At 48.1% G+C, this 25000-nt stretch overlaps 1 protein-coding gene across 2 annotated transcripts in view; it reads left to right on the top strand.

Annotated features, from left to right (window-relative positions):
• The window catches only part of LOC126575924 (uncharacterized), a 106906-nt gene that overhangs the window by 10431 nt on the left and 71475 nt on the right, over positions 1-25000 (top strand). For both annotated transcript variants that reach the window (XM_050236944.1, XM_050236945.1), the window contains one exon: positions 3483-4891. The gene's annotated coding sequence lies outside the window, so the exon portion shown is untranslated. The remainder of the gene's footprint in view (positions 1-3482; positions 4892-25000) is intronic.

Genomic DNA, 25000 nt, shown 5'->3' with positions numbered 1-25000 from the left:
GGCAATGGACATGGCCGGGAACCACATCTTTATCCGTTCGGTGTGCCTTCCCTCGAAGCGAGCCGAGCAACATTGTATATTCTCACAGCCAGAGAACACTCCCTCCGACTCCTCTTCTTTTCACGTTCACATTTGAGTACACAGCAACAACAACAACAACAAAAAAGAGTCCGCCTCGCTCCGCCAAAAATCGTGTTCGGCAATGCGATGAAAAGTGGTTGAAAATGGAGATCGAGTTTCGGGGACGAGTGCTGGGGAGGTGCATTACAGCTCATGTCTTACTGACACATGAACCGAGCGGCACGAGAATAGAGCGCTTCAGCTTGAGCTTGATGTTTGAATTGATTTTAGAAATGCTTTTAAAATGTCTCGCTCGTCATACAGCGTAACCGGTGGGGAGTGTGTGGAGCCAGCCGAATGGTTGGAATCGGTTTGTCCTTTGTCTGGTTTGTTGATCTGCCAGGCAGGCACCTCACCAACCCCCCCGGGGGGCCACTCTAAGGTATTTGAAAGATGGTTCTCGGGTGGGAGGGATCTAGGCCAATCGAAAGAATCGTTTCCCCCTAAAAAGGCACAGCAGGGCGACAGCAGCTCTGCAGATCAGACAGAGTCTTTGTGTATGTATGTACCGAGCACCACCAAACCAAACATGTTCTGGTCGGAATGGTACCGTGAAATCGAAATGCAATCCGGGAGTGGAACACGCGCCCGCATGCCAGTGTCTTAGGTTACAGCCAGTGCCAGTGCCAGTGGCGTCACCAGTCTGGTCTCCAGTGGCGTCTTCCGGTCCAGTATTCCGGCCACCGGGCGGTGAGGGAGGGATGGTATGGAAAATGTGAAAAGAGAAAAATCAATTTCACTCAGCAGCTCGATCTGCACGTGCACTGAGGGGCGCACGATTACGGGGTGGAACGATTTCGTTTCTTGCTCGCTTCTCGTTACCATTGCCAGCGTCTTCCGCATCATCAACTTCAAATGTCTTTTCGCTCTCTCCTGCCTTCGTTTTTCTCTATTTCGTTGATGAAGCGTGTACCACAACGACACGATTGCGTGTCGAGAAAATGATCACCGGAAGTGAAGTTCGTTCCGGGTTTTTATGATTCACGGAAATGGACCACTACTGTGACACTGTGCCACTCAGCTTTAGTACCTTTAGTACCGCTGCTACCAGGGGGAAATGTTATTGAAGCCATCTGCGCTTACCAGCAGCAGGAGCAACCACAAAGCAAGCAGTTCTCCCTCATATCCGAACCAAAAAAAAAAAAGCCCGGAGGTGTACGTTCCGGTTCCATTTCCATTCCACTCAGTTGTCGAAATCGGAATAAAGGAAGCGGTCCCTTCCCGTGGGAATTTCTTCCGTTCAAATAATTGTCACGACCCGACAGGCACAGAACGGCGAACAAACAAGCACGCGAACTCGTTCGCCTTAATTTCAGTGCGAGTTTAATTAGCAAAATGTTGTTGCTGTTGTGCGACATTTCCTTTGACGTTCGCCGGGGACCAGGCGGTTTGGTAATTTAACCATCGCCGCCCTCTCGTTTGTCGCGATGTTTGTGGAATTTTCGCGCATTGTTTTGTTTAATCATCGTTCTCATTATGTCTTCCCGGCCCGCCGGTACTGTATTAACTGTTAATGTTTTTCGCTCACTCGTGCACGCGGCTGACGGGGATAATCTGGGCCGAATCGAGGCAAAATATTTCAACGAAAGTATGCACGTCGACCGGGCCAGTAAAATGGAAACCTCGCGAGAGCGAGTGCACAGAACCACTCTTGATATGAAATAAGTATACAATGGAGACAAAAGTGAATCGTGAGTTCGGTGCGTAATTAACAAATTTAAAGGGTTGGCTACATTAAACCGTGCCCTTTCCAAACATGGGGGAGATCGAAACGTTGTAAAATGCATCAGCCCTTTGATCGAACCGTGCGAGTGAAGGGCAATTGGAAAATCGAAATATCGAGTAATCGAAATCGGAGCAGGGGCAAGATAAGTTGCACAAAATGCAACACCGTTAAGCTGACAGCGGAGATAATTAATCGAGTTTTCTGAAGCATCATCCATTAGCGCGCAAGCTCGCTTTAAGCTCGTTCTGTGGCCCAGCCTTGCAGGTGTCCTGTAGGACGCGGGGCACTTTTCGGTCACCTCGATGCACCTGCACCCCCCACGGAGGGCTGTGGTACAGAGAGGGAGCGAATAGCACTGAGTGACACAAATTAGAACCTCAACGGGGACCCGATTACGAGGCGAGTGCGTTCATCCATTTCCAACATCCGTTGGTCGGTTCGATTGTGTTCGATTGAACGGAAAAGGGTGTTTGGACTGTGTGTGTCTGTGTCTGTGTGCGTGAGAGTGTGTGTTAATTGAAGGATCTCGAGAGTCACGGTGGACGCCGGCAGGGTACCGGTGCAGGGCATGATGAAGTTTGCGAGTTTAGTCGTTTCCATTAGGGTTTAATGGACAGCCACTCCCGGGTTCGGGGTCCCGGGTCTGAGCGATGGGCCGATTGATCGGAATGATTAATTGGAGTATTTGCACGGCTCCGTGCTTGGTGCGGGACTGCAATATTGCTAACGCTTCGTCATCTGGTGCTTGATTGAAAATACAATTCACCGTGATTGAACGAACCGTTAAATAAGCAGCCCGACAAAGACGCAAATTGATTCGTCGCCGCTGTTGTTGGCCAACAACGGTGGCTAATGGTGATGGTGCTGGTGCCAGTGGAATGAAATTTCGACAACTTGCTAGCGATCACTAGCAGGTGGTGATGGTGGGAAAGGTGGTGTTCCAATTTGGCTGAATGCAAAGAGACATTTCTATTCTATTGCTCTCTATTGGATTCTTCGCAATTCAGTGGCGTGATTGCGTTGGATTTTATAGTTCGATTAGCACGAACGTACAACAGAAGCTTACAAAGCACACAAAACGGACACCGTTTGCTTGCACTAGATTGCACTACGAAATGCCAGCCAGCTCCCCCGTCGAATATTCGGTCAATCGATGAAAAATGTGTGACGTTTTGGTGATTTATTCATCCTCACCGCACACGACACGAACACGGCGATGATGATGATGATGATGATGAAGCGTTGACACCAACTTCCGGTGATCGGTTGGAATCGAGCCAGTTGTTCAGTTTTTTCCCAGTCTGTTTTTTGTTCTACCAGCTTGCGTCACCACCTGTGCACCGTGTGGATGGATGACAAGCAGAGAGGAAGAAAAAAAAACAGAAATTAAAACATCTGTATCTCACCTTTGTTGCACCACCATCCATCCAGCTGGAACCAGAAGTACAGAGACTCGCCAGACGTGTCACCCTTTTCCTGTTACACAATGTGCACTGTAGGACGAAGGAAGCAACGATCGGAAACGGAAAGCGCAGTGTATCGGTTAAGCAATCGGCCATAATGAATATTCCTTCGGTGCATGGCTTTAATTGTAATTTTCGCTTCCACATTCTCGGTTTTCATTTCCTAATTGCAGCTCACTAGGACGTGCTCTGGCCATCCATCAACCACGGGAACCGATCCAGTACCGGCTGTCATTGAAACCGGGGGAAACCAACCGGGGTGCCATCGGCCATCGGCCATCGATATCGATTTTCAATGCCTTCCGGTTAATGGACCGTGGACTAGAACGGTCGTCGGCGAGACACACCGAGTGCATGCACTCGACACCCGCGCGCCTTTTTTCCTCGCTTCCCTGTTTCCGGAAACATCCCGTGCCATAATTGAACCTTTAGCTAAAGTCCATCACGCAAGCGGGTGTAGCATCAATGGAGGGCATTTCGATTCTTTGCTGCTGACACTCAACAGACCCGAGTCACGCACACGCCCGGTTTGCACTTTGAGCCCACAGAGAGAGAGAGTGAAAGGCATCCTAAAGCGGAACGATTGGAAGGATCCGCGGAATGGATATTGGGCGAGGAAACAGGATCCGTTCCGTATAAGCACTTATCACCCGGACGCCATTCAGTGATTCAGTTCACACCACTTTCCACAGCTTCGCAGATTGTTTTCGCGCGCGCGAGCGTTGTATGCGGTAAGTGTGGCGTTTTGTTAGTGTGCCGTTCGAAGTGTAAAGTGTATGTATGTGTGGTTAACGCAGGAAGGAGATGGGACAAAGGAAACGAACATAAAGTGATACCACGTTGGAAACAGCACGAGACGAAAGCACGTGCACGAGACGGTGATGCACCAGCAAGTAGTAACGGTGAGCCTCCGGAGAAGCCACTAAATGGTGTAAATGGAGGGCTGATGGTGGTGCCTGTGTGTGCAAGTGTTTGTGAGTGTACTTGTGTGTGGATGCAGATGTGCTATTGAAGGCACACCGATCGTCCTTCTTCACCAGCAGCGCTCAACGAGCAGTGCTTTAGTAGTAACCGGGATCGGGATCCAAGTGAACCGGTGATTGGTGGCATATCGTGAGCCCATCTGTCAAACTACGTCATCTCACTGTAGGATGCAGTCGAAGTTGTCGAAGCCCGTTAGCCCGGGGAGCTGGGTGAAATCGAAGTAAATCGAAAAGTGAAGAAGCCATTCTGATACCAGATAGAAGGTGGCAGCAGCAGCTCCTTCCGTGCGAGTGCGTCGTCTTGTGCAAGTTATCCGCAGCCCCAGCGGTACCAGCGATGGAGCTGCTCGTCGCCGTCGACATCGATGGGCCGATGATGGTGTTGGCGTGTGCGGAACGGGATAATCTATTAAGTGGATTTATTATGGTTTAAACAAAGGACTATCAAGTAGCAGCACAGAGCAGAGCAGAGCGTGTGGTGCATCGATAGCCGGTAGCCGTGTACGCGCGCGCGTGTGAGAGAGGTGTGGTGGCTGTTGAGGATTCGCGTGAAGTAAAACCAAGTAAAGCGGCGTGCAAGCGGCGTGAAAGCAAGAAAGGTAAGTGTCTCAAAGGATGTACGAACGGTTTTTTTTACCGTTTTTCTCTAAGGGGTTTTTCCCTGATAGCCACATTTCATGGATGTTAAGAGAATCCATGTTTTCATGGCGCTGTGCAGAGTGACTTGCTCACTCACCGGCAACGCTCTTTGTGGTGCATTTTGAAGATCGTTTAAGGAGTGGTTCGCTTTAAGACGGGTGTGTGGTTGACCCAGATTACGGATACGACACTTTATAGCATCATCCCCCGTGCTCACCAACGGCGTCCATAGCACGAAAATGTTTCGGAGAAGCTTATCTATAATTTCGCTATTAGCTCAGCCACTTGGCCACTCGGTGATTTATGCCCGGTAGCATATGGTTAATGCGATGTGGATCGATTTGCTGTCCGGCGAGCAGAGCAAATCTACCTGAAGATGTTTCGCCTCGCCGCCAAGATAAGATGCTCATTTCACCAGCGTGACACTCATCCCCTATGTTATCCCTATGCTGAAACCGCCACCGCCACTCGGTGGTGCTGTGGTCTGGATGGATAATAGGAATTATGATGGCAATATTTGTCAGGATATTATCGTAAATGTTCCGAGCGTACATCAACACGCAGACAATGGCCCCCGGCTAGCACTCAGATAAGAATCATCCTCTCGCCAAGGTCATCCAGATCGGGCCAAGGCACGTACAGCAGTTGAAGAATATTCTGGGCCAAATGGCTAGGCAAAATGGGGGGTTTGGGAAAATGGTCTTGGGAAATTTTTACGTCCGGCGCTCCTCTCGAGACGAACAGAGGGAGCGAGTTATGTATGCACGGATGCTTTTCATTTGTGACTGATTGCCCAAGGCCCATTGTGGGTTGTGTGGGGGGCTTTTCTTTAGTTTCTTGTTTCCTTTTTTACGGTTCCACTGTTCGCTGCTTGTGCTCCTGACCTAGAGTCCGACGCAAAAGTGTAATCGGTGTGATGCTACACGGTTGATGATTGCTTCTTAGCTCACGGTAGATTCGTGGAACCAACCAGTGATCCTCTCTGCAGCTTACCACCTATTCCCGGCCGATACTATTTTCAGATGGCGCACCTTAGAGTGTTGTGCCCGAAACAGATTCTCCCAAAGCTCCCCGGTATCGGGATGTGCGCGCGACTATAGAGCCTCGATTCTCGATCAGCTTATGAAGGTTTCGGATCACTTCCTAGTACCCAGCACCAGCAGGGCGCGTCTCTATTGGCCTCCGAGAAGCTTTCAAAGCTAAACGCATTAGCCAACTTTATTCGTTGAACGCGTTTTACCTTTCCGCCGAGAGGGCTCGGTACCGACGGAACCTGATACCGGTGCTTCCGGTTGGTCGGTCATACATTTACGGTTTAGGCCGTGCCGTTCAGACGTACCTCGTCTTGCCTTCCGTATCTGTGCACCACTCCTGCGATAGGGCATACATTATGCGAGCAAAGCGGGCATGGACGGACCAGAGCAGACGAACCATCTCCAGGGACGAGCCAATCCCAGTCGGGAAAGATGGTGCCGCATCGCATCCGAGGGCTCGCTTGAAGCCCTAAGCCCTAAGTCGTCGTCGTCGCCGTACACGCGGCGTAACACAAATTCAATTTGTTCTGACTGATGCTACTGATTGGAAAAAGAATAACTCGCCCGTCAGCCATGAAGTACTTCAACTCCCCGAGGGGAGGTCCCTCGAGCTCTGCTCTCTCTCTGTCTCTCTTTCTCTCTTTGTCTTAGGTCTCGTCGTCGAGTGCACGGCATCTGTAGCCGGCACTCGAGGCACATCGGAATATTTTTTTTTTTTGGTTTTTGGGGGTCAGTGCTCGAGGCAATCATTTCTTCGAATGGTCTAGGCTTGCGGCTAGCAAAAATGTATTTATATATCGCCGATGGTGGTTCGACTTCATCATGCCGGCAAGGAAGAGGCCATAAGGCTCTTCTCTTGCTGCTGCTGCAGCTGTAGTGGCAGTGGGCAGGTTCAGGTGAATTGTTTTCCATTTGCGGTCAATGATTACGTTACGTCCCAGGTTCGAATTTGGCCCCCGGGGGGGTTTCGGTTCGTAATAGGTGGCACTTATGGGGTTTTTCCTTGGAATTGAACTGGGATCATTCCCGCTGTTCCATTCCTGGTGCGATTATCGTGGTCGATTTGCGTCACGGTTTGTGGATGTCAAAGTTTCGGGCGTGATAGCCCGAAATAGACCACTTACTGGCACCCCACGGAACCAAAATAAGAAAAACTGAACCATTAGTTTGTGTTTGATGACCAGTAACCGTCCTGTCATGATTGGCATCAATAACGATGCGAGTACTTCAGTGAGGAGTGAACTATTACCGGATGGCTATTTTCAGCTTCACAAACTTTTGCCTGTTATCGGTCAACTTGAAATCCAAATAAAGAGATATGAGTGACGGGAGGGTATTTAGCGGATGCCTTATCTTGTCCAGCGAGCGATCGAGCTACCGCAAACGCAATGAATGGTGCCAATGAATAGAGCAACAGAGAAACGGTGCTCGTCCATCAAATCAAACTCCCACAGTCACACAATGACAATGGAATCGTGGAAGCATATGATTTGCCTGCCCAAATTGTATCCGACACCAACCACCAACCCGGGTGGCGGGAGTGGCCAATCCGTACGGACGGTCGGACGGACAGTAAAACGTTTTCCTCAATCAAACGGCTGATCAATCCCATCAGATTAGATCCGATTTTCCGGTACTCCGGCTCCGGCCAGCAACCACCACCATCCCTAGCCGGGTTTCGTGCTGTGCCCAAGTGACACTGACACAAATATATCTGCATACCATAGATATACCCTGCCGATGCCTGATGCTCGGTGGCCAAATTGACACTTACACACAACACCCATGTGACCGGACAGAGTTTTCCTACTGATTCGCTTTCCGAGTTCAATTCGAATGCCCGCTGTGATGGTGCTGCGTATGAATGTGTTGGTTTGGGGTAGAGTTTGATTGCTCCTTTTTCTTCGAATGGGCCGCAAAGGGGGGAGAGAGGGTTGTTTGGGATAAGCCGGGTTCTCGAACCTCGCCCTCGGAATCAGCGGAAGCGCGCAAGCGGTCTAGATCGTGATGGGTTTGGCTATGATAAGAAAATTGAAATTGACATCGAACATGACGAAACTGAATTTTCGGCGGAAACGAAGCCCGGTGGGCGGGCGTTTTTCGGTTGTGATTCAATTTGTAACCATTCGCCATTCACCGTTCGTTGTGTTCCGGTGCCCAGTATTTGAAGGGAAGGGCGTGAATTAGGATGCGACCGTGTGTTGCGTTGGATAGGAAGTTGAAGCCCAGTAGCGCTGTTGGACAAATTGGAAGGCTTCCTCAAGTTTGACCGATCAATCAAGATCGCTTAGAGGGTCCACAAAGGACTATTTTAAGAATGCAATTGGCATACAGAGCATACGCAGTTGTGTGTTATTGTTTATGTTTTTATGGGACCGCTTACGCGGCATGCAGACGGTAAATTTGAGGTACATTTTACAGACAAAGCAACCAAAAATTGATGAAAATTATAACCAGGAAGCCAATACTCTGTTGTATAAAACAGTCCTCATAGTTTTTCTACAAGAACCTTCCGTTCGTTGCACAGGAACTTGTTGCATAAAACGAAAAAAAATGCATATATATTCGAATTATAATCATGGCATGATTGCGATAATTTTTGTACTTTTTTAAATTTTTTACACTGTTTTCTTTATACTATTACTCGATGGCCATGATTAGTGTGATCAGGTGCTATTTAGGGGCAGAATAATTCTATAAAGGAAGGTAAAAGCATGCGAACAATTAACAAACAGCTGCAAAAAGTCTAATCGAATGTGAGAAAAATCGGAAAAGTGAGAAAAATTCACAATTCATAACAATGCCTGAACAGTTTGTATTTCTGATTATCAGATTCTTTTTGTAGTCAGCATAATTGTTTATCATTCCTAATGTTAATAATACGAACTTTTAAAATATGTTTCTTTGGGATGGACAATGTGTTACTACTATCATCTGTTCGACGTCATAAAATTGATTCTGATTTCATTTATAACTAACAGTAGAAAACAAAAGAAAAAGGAAGACAAGACAGAACTGGTGAGGGCCATCGCTTGTAAGGACTGCAAACTCTCTTTCTTTTGCTATTTCGAACAATGAAACCTCAGCATTTTGCTGGACATCATTGGACTGTAATTAACTGCCGCTAACTAATCCAAAAGTTCAAAAACAACGCTTTTGCTTACTCATTCATTGGAGATCCATAAAAAAAGGCCAATAGTAAAGCTGCATAACACAGCTAATGGCCACTCAATGATACCCTCACTTCGGTAAGACATCGAAACACACAGTTATGACTGTCACGAGCTCACGCAGTCTACCTCCTGAGGTGAGCAGCTTGAAAGTTGTTTTTATCCCAAACTCTGCGAAGCCATCCTTCGGCCCCGCAACAACCTTCTCCATTTTTCCAACACTCCCCCCTACCCCCGAAAAAAATTCTGGCCAACAGAAAGGCGAAAAACCTATAAATCAACAACATCGTAAAGTTAAATTATAGTCCTCTAAATAAATCAGGAGGATACCCGTTGTGCTAGGGACCGAGGGTCCACCAGGGGATGACGGACACTGGGTTTTATTTTTTTGCCATGCCGTTTGGCTCTTTTACTCTCACCACTCAGGCTGCACCCGGAATAGGGATGATGAAAATAAAAACAAAATAAATTTCAATCCTGACCATCAGGCCAGGACCAGGGTTTTGGGGGGTTTTTTGCGGGGGATGGAGCAACATCATCAGTCGGTCTCCACCTGTCGGTCGTCCCACAGAAAGTTGTGAATCCCTTGACTCTCCTCCCTCCCGACCGATCTGCGGAGAAGAACTGCTGATGGGTAGCTCGGGGCTCTCTTTATGCTGTTTAATGGCTAATTCTGTCATCTTTCGCAGATTGCCAGTATGCGGGTGCCACAAACTGGAAATAAACCAAAGCTTGCAGTTTCCAGTTCGTGCTCGAATGGTTGCGAAGGTTATTGCAAGACTTTCCAATTAAAATGGTTCAGCTGGCCCGGACCGGCTTCCATTTATGCTATTTTTGCTGAGCAAAGCGCTGTGATTGTTGGCGGTGGAGAGTAGTGATATTATGTTTGAACATGATCCTTCATGTTCGCTCGCATGAAGTGAATTCGATTCTTATGAAAGGCAAAACAAACGCACAACCTCTGGTATCCGGCTGGTACGATCGCACATCATCATCATCATCATCATCATGGTCATCACTGTGAGCAGCATCGTCATCTTTGGCGCTACGAAACGAATCCCTTTTTGCATACGCTTGACAGCTTCCCATCGATAAAGTTGGCCATTAAAATAAGCCCTAAATGCAATAATGGCAGTGGCAGTGTGTGGAGCCCCCTCCTTGTCGTCTTCCTAATGGCCCCCGCTCCTCAGACAGGCCATAGTGTTCCAAAAGACATATGTATGCGCTAGTTCCAGGGGGTGGGTGGGTCAGTAATGCATTATCAAGTGGCAACGTGTTCCGTGTGCTAGAAGAAGATCGAAAGACAAACATCGTCGTCGTCGTTGTCGTCGTCGTCATCGTCCACTCTTCCATCAAGTAGCACCAAAAGGATATTAGCCCAAGAGTGCACGCATCATCGTCAGCCAGGCCAGTCCAGCCCGGGCCCAGGGCATCGTCTTAGAGGCGCTCAACCGTATGCCCGTGTGGGGAGCGGTGCTTGGGGAAGAAATTAACGAGAAATATCCGGAAGGGTCGTTCGGAAGGACTCTCATTTTATTCTATTAGCATTCTTCCTCCACCGTGCCCTCTAGCCGGGCGCTCTAGCATCTTCAGCATCGCCAACCGAGCCAACCTCAGCGTTTGGTTTCGATATCATGAATATCATCGACACTGCCATCAGGCAGCTCCGGCATCATCGTCCTCGTCGAAGGAGTAGTTCGTTCTCAACGTCTCACCGTCTATTGATTGTGTTCCGGGGGGACCGTTGTTCGTTGTCCGTGGTTGGTGAACGGGATTATGGCCGCCTGTGGTCCTCTCAAATGAATTGATCTGCGAGCATCATCGGCCGATGGCAACCAGGGACAGACCTTCTTCTTCTCCTTCTTCTCGGGCGTCTTCTGACAGGGCAATCTGTGTCCCGTGAACAAGAGAGCCCGTCTTGAGGCACAGACGCTCGTTGGAACAGCCATCGGCCATCAAAATAGTGTCAACCCCCCTCGGGGGTCCATCCGCATTGACGCTCAGAGAGAGAGTTTGATTCATTTGCCCTCGTTAGATGGCGTTCGTCTTTGGGTGACGCACGGTCTACGGTCCTCTTACACTTCGTCCTCGTCCTCCTTTCTCCCCAGCGGACGGACATAATCGTTTAGTTGGCACCCATAAAATTCGTTACCGAAGCGTTTGCTTCTTCGAGAAACTCCTTCTGCCAACGCCCACGGCGAAAGACGGAGACGTGAGGCGGTTCTAATGTGGTGATATGTAAAGCTCGCTGCTCGAGCGCTCGAGAATGTTTTTATGTTCGCATCCCCGGCCCCGGCCCCGGCTCCCGGTCACCCAACAAATATCGAACGAGACGTCGAGGAGCATGTTTCTGAGCCGATTTACATGCTACCAAAAGGGAAAAAGGGAAGTGAATGAAGGGAGGATTTCGCATGGTTATACCCTGGAATTGTTCGTATTGTCTAGGAGGAAGCTCTTCTAAGACACACATATGCTCAGCACAACGGGCACACACGCTCTGTGATATCCTTCTGCGGCAATAAGACTCGAGGGTGGACCCGTTTTTCTCAATCGTTTCGTGTGCCTTCGAGGGGCGGTTCTACAAAATCCCGAGTTTCCCGATGGCAGTGAACCGTAACGCTGTACGACGAAGAACGGAACTCTGTCGTGCTGAGGAAGTGTTTCTTTGTGCCGTTTCCGAACAGACAGTGAGGCAATGGCAATTGGAGGGTTTGGAATGATGATAAGAAAACATGGAACACGCTCTGTCTCGTGTCTGTGTGTCTGTGGGTTCTCTGTGCGTGGTTCAATAATTCAAATGGTAAATGAAGCAAACGGTCTTTTGAATTCCATGCCGGTAATGAATGGACCGGTTTGTAGGCGATAAGCTGCAGCACGGGCTTCCCATGTCTCTCTATGGTTTTCCCGGTACAAACAATGTTGAATTTGTGTGGTAAGTGAAACAATCGGTTGCAAGCTGTATTGGCTTATTGACACTTTGGAACACAAGGACGATGTTGTATACTTGTAAAGCTAGCAAAGGATATGTTGACCAAGTAGCACTTCACTGTGAATTGCGATGCAAATGTTACCATTGTGAGCGATGATAAATCGTTCAGAGAATGCTAGTCTCGTTGGTTTTCTACCACATATTCTACCATTTAGAAACACTTTTAATCAAACATAGTTTTTTAAATAGTAGAAAAGTATTTGAATTAGAAAATGGTAGTTTATTACGCCTTGGGGATTGATACTAAAAAGTGAATGATTTAGAAAAGAACTTCTAAAATTCCGGATCCAATACGGATTTTTCTGAGAAAAGCTAAATTTAAATTCAAACTAGCACTATGCAGTTTTTCATAATGTTATGCAACAATTCAAAATTAACAAAATTAAAAGCAGTGCATTAGCAAATTCTTATTTTTTTTCTTATTATTCATTGATTCATTTTTATTGCTTGTTTTCATCGTTGTAAAATATCGTTAAAATATTTTCATCGTTTAATATTCTGTAAATCGTAGATTAAACAAAAATTGCGAAGCAAATCTTTGTTCATACCACTATATATTTACAAAGAGATGTTTTGTTTAAAAACATGATTATGAAGAAGCTTAACGTTTGTAGCTGGACAGTGGTTTCATTGGTCAATAACATCGCCACATTTGAGTACAGGATGGGCATAGGAAACGGAGGAAGAAGTGCACTTGACTCATGAAAAATTTATGGGACTTAACATAGATCCTGTTTCTACTAAAAACAAGATTACACTTTAGGGTTATGTAATCTCTGGTATACAAGAACAGGCACAAGACCTAATGGGCTACAAGCTCTTTTGTCTTGCTCTCTGTGCCGAAAAGATATTCTATCAAGCCACCTCTACACTAGACCATCATTAAACTAGAGATTTTGGAACAAAGGGATGAATGGAAAAGCTAAACATTTCGTTTGGCAGATTCTAGTAGAGAAATACATGAGATACAAGCCAAACAGTGGAACAGATTGTATCCTCAAAACGATTTTCATGAACCAAAATGGTTTGCTGAGAATCATCGAGCGCTGATGACTCTTACAAGATAGTTATTAATAAAGATAAGCACGAACTACAAAGGAATGAATGTTTTCCTGCAATATACAACATTGATTTACGACCTGACGATGATAGCGATGATGATGGTCAAAAATTCCTCGCAAATCATTTTGTACGAACAAAAAACCAAAAACCAATCAGGTGGTGATGAATGCAAATCGCGTACCGTCCCGTCAGGTGCTTCGCTTTGTCGTCATTCTTTTTCCTCCCTAGAGAGAGAGAGAGAGAGAAAGAGAAAGGGAGAACAGCACGAAACATTAAAATGCTTCAGTATATTCCATCATTTTCACAAGCCATTGCCCCGTTTGGAGGCACGATGGATGGGCCGGTTGCGCACGGGAAATGAATATTTTATGGCTCGGTAAGTTGTTGCGAGCAGCACAGGCTCGTGCGCAAGTGGTCGTTGTGTGTTCGGTGTGTGGATCTGTCAGCAGGGTGACACTTGCAAAAGCCGGGGGGGGGGGGGGGGGGGGGGCTGTGCCCATACATAGCACAGCAGACCAGACTTACACGCGCCGGTGGCTACAGCGACGACGAAAACCTTCAGCGGCACACAATCATTATCCGGGTGCTAGTGCTTGAGCCGCTGGCCCAGAGTGCCAGTGTCGGTGCGGCCATAAATTTTATCCGAATGAGTTACTTTTGCTCAACCGTGAATCCTGTCGTCCTGCCACCGGCATGTGTATGTGGCGCACGGTTGCAACATCACAAAACACATTTATTACGTGACTGAAGATTTCGAACCAAGTCACCTTTACTCCTCTGCCACCACCGGACCTTCAACGCCACCTTTCTGCTGACCGGCGAACCGAAATGTGGATCGTTTGTTGGAAGGTGAGCATGATAAATGAAATGCTTCGATCGCATCCATCACACCGGGTGCTCCATGCTCAGGCGGTAACCTTTCTTTCGCTTCTTTTTGATCCCCTCTCTACCGTCACCCCGGGACCGGACCGGAACGAGACCGGAAAGGACAATCGACAATGTCCACTCCTACCGTTCGTGCGCTCGAAGACGCTGAGATCACAAATCAAAACCACATTTAAGCACAGGGGAACGGTCCTGCGGTCCCAGGACAAGCGTAAGCCTCGTGGCCACAGCTACGCTACCAGCTGCTTTCATCGATCACCCAACCGGTACGTGGTGGTGGTGCCAGCCAGCCAGCCAGCCAGCCAGCCAGCGGCCCTTAATGAGGTATAAACGTTCTCGTGAACCATCGCCAGCCGGATGGGGTCCGCTGGGAGAATGGGCGAAAAATGGCGAGCTAATAAAACGGTGATCTTCGGGCGGAAAATTATTGAAATGCTTATCCTAAGGCTTACGGAGCCACACGCAGCAGCACGCAGCAGCTCCAGAAGCGCCGGCAGTGTTCACGAGACCCCCGGGAGAATGCTGTCATGCCGGAGAAACCCGGAACTGACTGCCGCGAGGACAACATTTCTTCCTGGTGCTTTGGCTGCGACGCTGTGCTCGGGGAAGGAAAGTACAAATTTCCTTTGGCGTTTTAGCGGTCCCAGGGTGCCCAGTGTCCGGTCCCGGGGTTGCAATGATTTATTCATGAGCCACACATCCTTCCCCTCCGGGGTCCACGAACCGGTCCGGAACATGCCAGAATGTCGGAAAATGCGGCTGCTGCTGCTGCTTCGGGAAGAATGTCTTGGTGTCACGCTCACGACCGGACCTGAACCAGTGACCAGGACATCTTGTGTCAATGGGATACCATGGTCGCTGGTGGTGTCCTTTTTCCATCGTTTTCCGTCTTCTCCAAACAAGCGCTCTTCCTCGTAAACTCCTTCATCAGCTCCTTCAGCAGTCTCTATTTCGCTTTTCCGGGAGTTTGCTCCTTCGCTCGCTCGAGTGAACTCAATCGTCGCGTCGGCAGTGAATGGGGGAAACCGAGAAAGTGTGAAGGGATGCGACGCGATGTTGCCAGGGATGCGACGCGAAGCTGCAAAGGTGCGCGACGACGACGGTACTACAGGAAAAAGCTCCTGACCTTCTTGGAGTTTCTGCTTTACAGCGCCTAGCGCGTACGATGAACGCGGGGCAGTGCGCGAGGCGGAAAATCGCTAATGAGACATAAATTATGCTCACAATTAAGGTGCAAGCTTCAACCGAAACCATTTTCATCCCGCACTCCGTGGCCCCACCCGAAAAAAGGATAATAACCGCGCGCCCTTAGAGTCTTGCTGGACGGAGCTCGCGTTGAATGGAAGCAAAGGAAAAGAAATTCCACCGGATCCATTTTTTGGGCGGTTCATTGGAGCAAGGATTTTAAGGATCCCGTTTTCGGGGTGCAATTAGTGTGTGCAAGAAAATGCTATAAAGATGGTTTGGTATTAACCGGACCTGAACGATTCCCGGGGCAAAGAAACACGTTCTTTAGCGAACCGCTAGCTTCCATAATGAATGTACTGGCCACGGAAATGCCTGCGCCTCAGCGAACGTAAGATCCATTGTTCCCTTGTGGCAAGCACAGGCGCGCAGAGATACTCACTTGCGCTCACGAAGGGAAGCAGGCTGTTGGCGTCAAAAAAATGACAATCTTAAGTGGATCAATGGTCACCGGACGCTGCGCGTTTCACCACGAAGTCCATTCCCGGTTCTTCCGTCCCCAACAAAAGGAGTAATAAAACAAATTGCACATCCTTAAGTCCTCTCGAGGATACGATAAACTCGTTTGCCAGAGCCAGCCAACCGAGCACAAGGAGCAGCAAGGGAGCGAGCAAGGGAGCGAGCAAGCAGGGGAGCAACAATAAAACATATCCTGTCCGTGCAGTGGATCCCTCTCATCTCTCTCCCTGTCCCTCTTTCTCTCTTTGGCCTGTGTGTGTCCAGGGCGTTATGCTACACGCGCCACGCCACGCCACGTCGTTCGCATCATGAGGATGACTTTTTAGGGGGCCCGGAACGGAACGCGGCAGTCGGGGTCAGTGATGATGGGGCGGGTTGGGAAGCCTATATAAAACCGCGTCGCGAAGCTGCCATCCGGCGTTGATGTTTGAAGAAAATAAAAGTTCCAGCGAGAAATGAAGACACAAGCACACACAGCGCCCCTTTCCGCTGGAGCGCTTTCTCCCTGGAGTATGATTTGTTGTCGTGTGCGGCCGGCCCCGTGCGCTGATCTTTGAAGTCCCTCCAAACCTAACGACATCATTTCCGTGAAATAATAGGAAGCGGAATGTGTCGGTTTTTATCTCTCAATTCTCTTGCCAGCTTCTCGGTTTTCTGTTGTTTTTTGTTTCTCCCCTTCTTTTCTCGGTGTTCTCGGGGTTCGCGTTCCTGGTGATGGACCGTCGCATACCACGTCTTTCGTTTCGTGGAAGTTCGTTTTCCGCGTTACTCTCTACTGTCTGTTCGCATTTCAGTTTGAGTTTGGAGAAAGTTAAGTGGAACTTTCCCAGTGGACGGGCGGTATAAACGAGTCGGAGTCTTAAGCTCTTGGAACTTGGCTCTCTTGCGCTCGTTTGATTTCGCAGCAGCCGTGTCCCGTGAATGAAATCGGATTTCGCACATTCGATCACCCGGGTGGAGACGTCTTCATTTCGGAGCACCCGGGCATCGATCGATGCGTGTAGCTGTCGTTTTAAGTGCTTAAACTTTCACGCAACATCGCTAGCATAGCTAGCACTGTACTGGCACTATAGGGCCATAATTCTTGTCACAAAACGCACCAAACAGCTTTCTCCACGAGGCACGAAGCTACCGGTCACGTTTCGATTTCAGGCATCTCTTCGGCCGCCCACCAGCCGCCCAGCCTCCAGCACCACCGGAAGCCACTGGATTACTTCTGTCGTTTCTGTCGGATGTGCCATCTTGTCAGGCTCATCATAAATACACTGAGCTTCCTCTTCTCAGCGAGCGCACACACTGTGATCCACTCTCTCTCTCTCTGTTCCTTGTTTTTTTCCTCTTCATTCGTTCCGGCTTGGCCAATCCGGTGGAACGGTGCACCGGGACAACACGCACCACGGTTGGGGGCTGGCTTCGGATGGCACGAATGATGGTATCATAAAAATAAATGAAAAACAGAATCGTAAAAAAGTACATATCACTCCCGGACACTGGGACGGACTGTGCGATGGTACGGCCCTACATCGATGAGGATCGATTTTGAGGTTTGCCCCAAAAACTTGAACTCGATCCTGGTACTCCAGGGGAAGATTCGATTTGGTGTAAGCAGCTCGTGTTGGTGAGAGAAGAGCGAAAAGAGACTTTGCTGATATCAATGCTGCTGCTGTAACGCACTGATGAGTGTGAGTTTTGGAAGAAGTTCCCATATAGTTGTGTTAGGATTTGTGGTGTGCTAGTCCTTACTGACACCTATCCAAAAAGAGCGGGATGAAAACGAGAAGTTTATCCCATTTTTGTTTCACAAACTTGTGGGCAAATTACGTGCACAGGTACAGGAGCTTCCACCACATTGACCTGATGAGTGTGCTCCAAATTAACCGCAAACAGTTTAATTCCGTTGAGGGTTAACCTTTTCATCGGACTGGACCATCCGGTGATGGTGCTGGTGACCCGGTTTTTCGACGCTAACCTATCGGAGCTTTTCATTCAAAAAAAAAGGGAAGGGCTGGAGTAACAGTATCCCCGACCAGGGAACAGATGACGTTTGTGTTTTGTCCTTTATCAACCGTCCACCGGCTTTATCCGGTGACAACGAAAACAACTCACTTTAGCAAACCGGTTCCGGTTGACTAGAAGCTACTGGTGCTGGTGCCTGTGTGCCTGTGTGCCTGGTGCCTGGTGCCTGGTGCCTGGTGTTGCTGAATATTTCCAGTAAATTGAGAACACCAGCCGGTAAGCTCGCCAGGGGACTGCACGAACCAGCCCCGGAACACGGAACACGAAGTACACGTGCAAAAGTCAAACAAACCCCCGGCATATTTGATGACAAATCATTTGGACTAGCCAGGCCCAATGCCGGGCATGAATAGTAACTGGCTGGCGGAATGGAGGCTCAAAGGCAGCTCCAGGACTCCTCCAGCAGACCGTGGTCCAGAATGAATAAAATGAATTCCGGATCCGCAACGGCAACGCGGTGCCGCTATCTCAAATCAACTTTGCATGTTCCACGAGGCAACGCGTTCCACTGGGACTACCACCACCAGCAAACGGCGTCATCCGGGTCCTGTGCTGTACGGACGGGATCGTTCGCTTGTTTAGTTTCACTTTAGCTCCACCGCTCCGAGCCTGGAGTAGTTGACACTTGAAGTTGGAGTGCGCAAAGGGTTACGCCCTGACGGTTCCAAACGGTTCCCGTGTGGCCTAAAATGTACGCTCTTTTAAGCTACCATGCCGGTCGGTCGGTCGGTAGCATGGTTTTGCATTTGAAAAGCGGACTCCATCGGCGAGAGCCATCTGCAAACAGCAACACCTCTGCGCCAGCGACCGGACCGCTCGTTCGTGTTCCATCTGGTTCCGGCTGGTAGTTAGTAGCTGTGCTCTGTTTTGCATCTCCAAAGGATTCAATTGCTACGGAGAGGCTATTCTTTCCTTCCCTTCCCTCCCTTCACTTGCATTCCTTTGCTGGCTCGTTGTCGAATGTGAGTCTCCATCGATAGGAAGAAAAGGGGACATCGAGCTCCTTCAGCTAGCTCGAGCGTTGAGCTCATCTCGTTACACTCGAAGCGCAACACGCTCAACACATTCCGTGACGGCTCTCGACAGCCACTAGGACACTCGGTACAAGACACTACTTCTGCATTCCCTGTCTCTTGTCGTCCCTCTGTCTCTTCCATTTGCTTCGCCCCTTTGGGGAGGAGTTCTGGTGGCGTGAGAAATACGTCAGAGCAAGCAGAAGCGGATACAGTACACAGGTCCACCGGGTAATCGCAACATCGCACCTGGCTTCACTCTGGGCGCGTTGATAATGGATGAGATGAGGAGTGGTTGAGCAGCATCGTGCTCGTGTCCTTTTCTTTGCGTTTTGCAGCATTTCGAGGCATGATTCTGCTGCAGTCTGTAGTTAGTTCCGTTTTCCGCCTTTTTGGGTCACGGGTAACAAAAGAAATTTGGATTTTCTTTCTTTGTGTGCGGATGAAGCAGTAAGATGATTGTGGGAAGAGAGAGAGAGTTTAGCTTCGATACAAGACGAAACTGTACCGTACACTCTTTTGAGTCAGGTTTCAGGCAAACTTGTTCATTATAAGGAAAGCTTTATTACATTTGTTTTAACACTCGATGCGGTACAGGTGTGTGGTAGTATTTTCAGGAATTTGATCAACAAACCAAAAAAAAACTGTTTTTCTTTCCTGTTATTGTGAGAACAGTCTCTAGATACTTCCTATGAGCTTAACAGCTTGCTACTACTAGTTTATACAAAAGCGTTCACTGAGGCCAGTCAGTAATTTTTATTTTTTCATTGGATTATTGTTTAAATAAGGTTTGTGAAAAATTGGGCAGTGGATTTGCGCATACAAATTTTGTTATATGAAAAGTTTAACCAAGCACATTTTCATACAAACCATTCAAGAAAAAGACTAACTAAAAGAATGTATGGCACTTGTCGTCAGATTTTGAGGATTGTTTGATTGAGGAAGCTTGCTCACCTGAATCTTGTCGTTAACATAGTTTCATGCATTGCATCGTTTAAGACTTAAACACCGCAAACACTTCAAGTTCATCACTAGAATTTCCATACCAAAAAAATAGTAAAGGGGCTGCATGTGGTCTCGCCGCCATTTCTCTCTATGGCAGCTCACAACCGTTGTCATTCCTTCAAGATGATTACATCAAGGGTTATTAAGGTGAAGTGCATTGTACACATTAGCTAATCCGATCGGCAGAGTCCATAAAAGATAAAAAGGCATGTTGATTATCAAGGCCATTCATGGAAACACTTTTGGGATTGATTACAGAACGCACCGAAGCACTAATGTTACACAGCACTTTAAGCCGGTCCATGTTACGTCACGAGTTACTTTAAAATCAACGAAATCTTCCAGAAATGATTCAAAATACCCCGACTGCAACACTCGTAATACCGATATCTTTATACAGCCAAAAAACGTAAGCTATTTGCTTGCCAAAAGCACAACTTGCCCTAACAGGCAAATGGTGCTGCATGAAGCAATGTCTCGTTCCTCCATTTCACAAAATTTGCCTCTGTACGGTTCCAAATGCAAATGCAGCAATCGTACCCCTCCCACTAGTGTGGACCCCTTTGGGCTCAGAATAAACCGAGATTTCGTTTTCGTTCTCGGTTCGATACGCATCACTAAGATGATAGTGGCCCGCGCCTCGGCTTTCTACTCCCGGCGGTGCGGTGCTCGGTTGTTAAAAGTTGCATGCGCACCAAATTGCTGGCACTGCGGCAACGGCGACGACGACAACACGGCGAATCGTCATTCGCAGAAAAGTGAACCAAATTTGACCTATTTTGTGGCCCCCCTTCCGTCCTGCTCCCCCCCAGGTGAAGGATTCTCCTCCAAAAACTAAATTCCCCACGTCAGGGCTGGTTCTGGCCGTGGTTCGCTGGCTGGCTCTGACAAATTGGATCCGAACCGGGCGAGCTGCAAACCCGTAAGGTCATGGCAAAAAAGGGCAAACATATTTTTACATTTTAGCCATTTCGTGCCTTCACGACCACCATCACCACCACCACCACCACCACTGGCGACCACCTTCGCGTTTCCGTTCCGGTGGTTTTGATTATAGATTTCTCTTCATTCCGCAGCATCCCACTCGTGTTGGCGCACCGGGAGTGGATGTGGCGGTGAAAAATGAATACCGGAAACCCTGGAGACCCTGGCTACGGACGGCAGTTTGGCGCCGAACCGCCCCCTGGGGGGGCTGAAGCGAACCGAAATGAAGGTCAAACTAATTCGGTTTCGGTTCGAGCTCATGGGATGGCGACGCAATCATCGCAACTGCCCGGTAAACGGTTGCTGGATATGATTTTTTGGCCGCTCTTGCGGGGAGGGTACTCTATAGGCTACTTTCTTGGATGTGTGCGCTCGAGGGGGGGGGGGGGGGGGGTGTCGCCAACTTTTGGCTCACTGCCATCTGTCTCCCACCCCTCACCGGAATGAACTCGCTACAATCACGAGGACTCCAGTTCTTCGTTTTGTTTTCTTTTTTCTTTGCTCCTTCCTTTCCTCTTCTTTCTAATGCCCAGAGATGAAATCGATGTCAGAAGTAAGTCAGACGATGCGAATGCGAAAGTCATAAATTTTCATTCCAAGACAGGTTTTTATTTGGGATTTTTTCTTCTCTCCGCCATCCGGTGGCCTGCCGGTGGTTCCTCGGGGACGAGGAGCCCAGTGCCAGTGCTAGTGCCTGAGCCGGGTGGTATCGTTTGTCAGATTCAGTTCTGTCTTTCGTTTCATCCCCTTATAAGCCACCGGCAGTCCTCCAAACCGGCGCTAACGGGTGCGTGATCTGTTTCGTATTCCCCTTCATAGCTGGCTTACGGACCACGGCCAGCCCCCGGAGTGGCTAATCCTGTAGGCCTTCTTCTCCTTCTTCTAAGAATCATCCAGATGATGATGATGATGATGATGATGTAGTGGAGAAGGTTTCTTTTTTTGTTTTTTTTTTTTGTGAATCCAAAAATATCCTTGCGCAACCGCATTTTTTCGCAACGCCGCCGCAAGTCCAGCCTTGCTACGTCATTAACGTGCAATAAGGTTTCGTGGGCCCGGTTCCTGGTATCGCACATTATGCTTGGATCCCTTGTGCCCTCCACCACCACGATTCCTGACGGACCCAGGCGCACGCCCCATTCGAACCTTTTTATGGCTGGAGAAGTTTTCATTATTCAAAACCCATAAGAAGGATCCACACAAATTATGAACCCATCGTTCAAGGCATCGGGCATTCTCTTGATAGCATCGGGAACGGTTCTAAACCCGCTCGGTCCGTAACATAATAAAGGAAATGAAGGTTTCATTATTCCACATTTCAATTTCAATCATATCTCTCGCCCCCCCCCCCCCCCCCCCCGGCTAATCATACTCCATGCGACGCAATGAATTGAGCTAAATTGAAATGGGGCCTGGGTTGAGTCTACGGACCGTGGTGGATCGATGTAATGAGTGACTCATCGCGATGTCTCTCAGCGGTTGCCAGTTTGGCGGCAGCTAAGTGTGGCCTTCACCTGGGCATTTCAGCATGATTATTGTTTTCTTTTTTTCCCTTCTTCTTCTTCTTCTTCTTGTGGCAGCTCTCTTTATGGGAGTCACGCTCCATGATGATACTGCTCCGGTAAAAGCTCGCCCACTAATAAAGGATACGTCATTTGGGGATCTGGAGCACAAAGGAGAGAACGAAGATCGGCTACGTCGTCGCCGGCGTTCTGGGAAGGGAATATTTCATTTTGTCCGACCCGAAGCCCGGCTCGAGTCGGCCAGTGACGAACGATCCGCAGGAACGCGAGATGCTGGTGGACCGCGAGAAGGACTGGACTGGGTTCATAAAAGTAGCCAAACACACCAGGACGGCTGCTCTTGTGCCATCGCTGCTTGCGTGGGTCTGCGTGGCGCCCATTTTGCTCCCTTTGCTCACTTTGCTTATGTTTATTATTTCCTCTGCCACATTCCAGCACATCGGCAGCAGCAGCAGCAGCAGAAAGGGTCCACAGGATGAGAGAAGAGATTCGAAGGTAGAGAGTCTGAAGGAAAAACAAGGGAAAAGTAGCGTAAAAAAAGGTGGCAGATGAGTTCGCGGGACGGCAATAAAACCGGCCGGATCGGATGGATGGTGGAAACCTGGCCCAAGATGGCCGGACAAAACGCGAAAAGGGCACATTCACGCGCGCACATACACATACACAACAATAACAACTACAATACTAAGGCACTGAAGGCACTGGAAATGGTGCAGATGGAAGATGGTTGGGTAAGCGCCCAAACAAAAAAAAAACGATGACGAAATTTGTGAGCGAGATTTATGTTTATCTGACGCGCATTTCGTTTCGAGCTCCGACGGGATGGAAGCCAAGGTGCCAGCGGTGTGATGGTCAACCCCACATTTCATCCTGCTGGAAAGGAGGGGTTGGATGAAGGGGGAAGGTACTTCGAAGTTGAAGGGATTTTCCTGTTCACCGTGGACTCATTTCCACCTCCGCTGGCCAACGATGGCTCCACACCAACTAAATTCCTCAATGTGCTTTCACTCTCGCGGGACGAAAGTTTATGTTTTTCTTTCGCAAAACGTGCCCCACCGGTGACCGTTTTTCCGACACCAATCCCTTTTTGGGTGGGAAGTCCTGGGCCCAGGTAGCAATAAATGATATAAATGGCCATGGGGATATGGAGCTACGGTCGTGAAAATGTATGTGTGTTTGTGGGGAGTGAGATCTCTTGCTATGCACACAAACACAAACACATACACATCGCCTTGTGGAATTGTGTTTGTGTTTGGACGATTGTAGTCGAAGCGGACCGTCCGATAAGAAGGTCATAGGCATTGGTAGGTGGTGAGCAAATTGGTCAACGAGATAATCGGTGGCGATTGGGCTTCAATTGGGATGACAGAAATAGGACGCAATTGGTGAAAGGGAACGATTTTCCCCGGGAACAAATCTCTTGACGATTTAGTGCCTTCGATAGCAACTGATTTTGAGGATATTTTAGGGGGAAGCTTATAGGGCGTAAATTGTTGGCTGGTGTGGCTTCAACACGATTGTAAGGTTTTCGGCTTTTCGGCTTTATTCGGTTTTGAGAGATTGATTTTTAGCATTGAAGCAAAGAATTCAATGCTGATTGGTTCAATATATCTTACGCTGAAGTCGGGCTTGTAGTTATTAGTGTATTTAATTTGCTGATAGTAAAAACATTTGCCTTATCATCAACCTATTGTAGTCTATTTAGCAAATCGTTGAATCTTATAATGGTGATGGTTTTGTTGTTCAACTTTTGAGCATTATGTCATACTATTACCACTAGTTCTTTTGCATTTTTTAAACTGTATTGTTACGAACTTCTTATTTTAATAACCATTTGTTATTTTAATGCCTTACTGTCTTGTTACTGCACAGAATGACCTGTTGCGAACGAAGTGTCCAAAAAATGAATCTATGATTTGAGTTTTCCGATTAACAACCAAACTTTGAGTCAGAAAAAAACAGCGGTAAATGTAATTGCTAATGTAATTCATGAATTAAACTCCATTCAATTAAAACTTAAACAAACTGAAATGACTTCGTAGTGAAAGAACAAAGAATAAATCGAGCTTAAAGGACAAAAGTATCCTTCCCGTTCAAAAACTAGCCATAAACCTGTATTTGAACACTAGCTTTTAAGTTTAGATGATCATTTGAGCATTATGTGGCGTGTTCTTGAAACACAAAACATTATTGTAAGTCATAATCCCTCTGTCGTGGTATAAATTGCATTGGCTTACAAAACCTTTTAAACGAGAGAACCAACTTCATGGATGGATCAAGAACATGTGCACGCTTGTAAAGAACCGTCCGCTCCGGTCGATTGTTCTCTTACCAGATTGTTTTGCTGACCGGTACACCCCATAATTTCTAAAGCAAACTCCTGTAATGTTACTTACATAGCCCGCAGGTGTGAGACCAGTACAAGCATTGTTCGATGTTAGCGGTTGTTCTTGGGCCAACGGAACACACCGCGAAAGGTCGTTTCACTGTGTCACCGGAGGCCAAAGGGAGGCCAGTCTTCTACCAGTTTTGTCCTCTCGCCCTCCGGGCTATCGATATGACATCGGTGAACGGTTGTTAAGCGGATTGTATACGCTTCTACTTCGCGCTGGTCGTTATTTTCTACCAAACCATTCCGATTCCCTTTGCTCCCTCTCCAGTGAGCTTCCAAGTTTGAGCACGGG

This window comes from Anopheles aquasalis, chromosome 3 (assembly GCF_943734665.1).
Source record: "Anopheles aquasalis chromosome 3, idAnoAquaMG_Q_19, whole genome shotgun sequence".
NCBI classification, from domain to species: domain Eukaryota; kingdom Metazoa; phylum Arthropoda; class Insecta; order Diptera; family Culicidae; genus Anopheles; species Anopheles aquasalis.
The sequence above is the reverse complement of the archived record's forward strand: the minus strand, read 5'-3'. Positions and strand labels throughout refer to the sequence as shown.